Below are 3,140 nucleotides of genomic sequence, written 5' to 3' on the forward strand. Positions count from 1 at the left end.
GCTCCCGGGCACTACCTGAGGTGCTGACAGTGTGCTGTAGCTGGCAGTCCCCCAGTGAGCATGGTGCCTTTTTGGTAATTTTCCGTGCAGCAGATTATGTACAATCTTATGTCTCCTACTGTCACAGAGCAGTTGTTTGTGCCACACTTATCATGCATCCTCCTCCCTCTTCATGAATAATCAATGCTTCCCGGCCTCCTGCTCGCTCAGCTGTCAGATTGCAGATCAGTCCTGTGTAGGAAGGTTATCTCTAAAAGAATCTCTCCTCCCCCCTAATGTGTTGGAGCTGTGGTCTAGGGGTAACTCACCTGTCTAGAGACCTGCCAGCAGTTCATTCTCTGGTTTGGATCCCCTGATGGATAGATGTCTTTTTTTCCTCATTATTGTATAATTTTTAAGGCTATGTTCACACACAGTATTTTTGCTCAGTATTTTGGTCAGTATTTTGCAACCAAAACCAGGAGTGGATTGAGAACACAGAAAGGCTATGTTCTCACACTGTTGAAATTGAGCAGATGGCCGTCATTTAATGGCAAACATCGGAAGTTGTTTTAAAAAAACAGTAATTATTTGCCATTAAATGACGGCCATCCACTCAATTTCAACAGTGTGTGAACATAGCCTTTCAGTGTTTTCAATCCACTTCTGGTTTTGGTTGCAAAATACTGACCAAAATACTGAGCAGAAATACTGTGTGTGTGAACATAGCCTTAAAAATGATACAATAATGAGGGGGAAAAATACATCTATTTAATTTATATCAGGGGATTCAAACCAGAGAATGAACTGCTGGCAGGTCTCTAGACAGGTGAGTTACCCCTAGACCACAGCTCCAACACATTAGGGAGGAGAGATTCTTTCAGAGATAACCTGCCTACAGAGGACTGATCTGCAATCTAAGAGCTGAGCGAGCAGGAGGCCGGGCAGCATTGATTATTCATGAAGAGGGAAGAGGATGCATGACAAGTGTGGCACGAACAACTGCTCTGTGACAGTAGGAGACATAAGATTGTACATAATCTGCTGCACGGAAAATTACCAAAAAGGCACCATGCTTACTGGGAGCTGCCAGCTACAGCACACTGTCAGCACCTCAGGTAGTGCCCGGGAGCTGACAGATTCCCTTTAAATGCCAGATGGGGGTTTCGTCTCTGCAGCTATTTATCCAGCCGAGTATTGGTGACTTTTATGCACTACACTCCTCGCTCTATATCTTTACACGGCCTCCACTCTATGGCGGAATTGCTGTGGATCCGAAACACTTCCATTTTTCATTAATACTCACAGTTGATCATGAAAGGAAGGACGAAAGTTCATTTACTGGATCTCTTATTGTTACTGTACTCGCACTGTGCTGCTGTGCACAATGACTGGGTATCTGTGAATCGAGTTTTAAAGCTGAGGAATTCTTGGGACGTTGTAGGAAATGATTGTACCATTGTTCACCGGCCGTCTGCGTTGTGCCAAGATTGTTTTCACTATCTGCCGGAAAGTCAGGTTCAGCTGAGAAAACATAGGACCTCAGGGACATAAACAACTTCCTTATCAGCGCACACTGACCATTACGGGGATAATACATGTGAACGAAGTGTCCCATCAGCCGGGACTCCGGGAGCAGCGGGGAGGGGACTGTATACCCACATTTATAATCTCCTAGTGGAAGACTAACAAGGAATGTAGGGGACATATTATGCACATAGAAAAGATGTTATTACTATCCTACTTCTATGCAGAAACATATTATACGTGTTCCCGGCAACAATTTTTTTTGTCCATTTTTTTTTGTTGGTTTAGTGTTCCAAAATATTTGCAAAAAAATTCCAAAAACCTGCCAATTTCAGCCGAGAGGAAGCCCGTTACATATAGAGCGTGAAATGGTCCGTCACCTACCTTATTACTTGTCACACTTCTATGACCCTTCTTATGTTGGAATATAGACTTTTTATTGCAAGTATATTGGTGAGTGCCACACGTCTCTTTTTAAGTGCCATTTGGATTAAAACTTTACGTTCCTGTTGTTGAGCACCACCATACTTTAATTTAGCCTGCCGTCAGAAGAGCAACACGTGTTCCGAAGTTTGGTTTGCAGTATGGCAATCCTGAGTAGTGCCGAGGTATATTTTTTCTGGTAGGAGTTGTCATGTTATGTTTGTTAGGAGGGAACAATTATAGTCCCTTGTTTCGCTCACGTAGATTGTTTCTGCCTTACCTCCCTGGAAGGCTGGGTTACCAACAACTGTTAAACATAGTAAATGGGTGATAGGTTGCTCTTTTTACTTGATGTTTAAAAAGCCTTCAAATGGTTGGGAGAAATGGGTTAGAAGTAGAGATGAGCGAACCTGGAGCATGCTCGAGTCCATCCGAACCCGAACTTTCGGCAATTTGATTAGCGGTGGCTGCTGAAGTTGGATAAAGCCCTAAGGCTATGTGGAAATCATGGATATTGTCATTGGCTGTATCCATGTTTTCCAGACAACCTTAGAGCTTTATCCAAGTTCAGCAGCCCCAGCTAATCAAATACTGAACGTTCGGGTTCGGATGGATAGTTCTGGTGGCCATGAATTCTGGGAATAGTGTTTGTTGTTTGTAGATGGCATCAAAATGTTTCACGGGGGAGTAGTTCTGGCAGTAACATAGGGTAATACTCTAAGAAGCCATGAGGGCTGGGCGTTTTGTTGAAAGAGCTAATTTAACTCCTCTAGGGAGACATTTTGTTCCAACATAGTGTGGATGTGTCTTAAAACCCCCCCACAACCGACAGATTTATTTAGCAAACCGTCAGGATGGTTGGGTTTTAAATTTTACCTGTGAAAAACCTTCCAGATTTTCTAAGGGTGTGCACCACATTAATGAATTTGACACACACACAAAAAAACAGACACAAACGAAAATTGATGCATAGTTAGTAAATGAGGCCCATTGACCTGATGCTGTATAACGGCAACCCAAGCAAGACAAGTGCGCTTTTACCCTGCACATCATTGATGCCCTTACGTATGAAACCTTAGTCCAAACAGAAAACAAACACAATCTTTAATCAGAATTTTTTTTTTAAAATTTTTTACTAATCAAAAAAAAAAAAAAGTTGATTTTTCACATAGATTTATTTCAAATATAAAAAAAGGAAAATTCAAATGTTT

The sequence above is a fragment of the Dendropsophus ebraccatus genome, chromosome 14 (genome assembly GCF_027789765.1).
Source record: "Dendropsophus ebraccatus isolate aDenEbr1 chromosome 14, aDenEbr1.pat, whole genome shotgun sequence".
Lineage (NCBI taxonomy): Eukaryota > Metazoa > Chordata > Amphibia > Anura > Hylidae > Dendropsophus > Dendropsophus ebraccatus.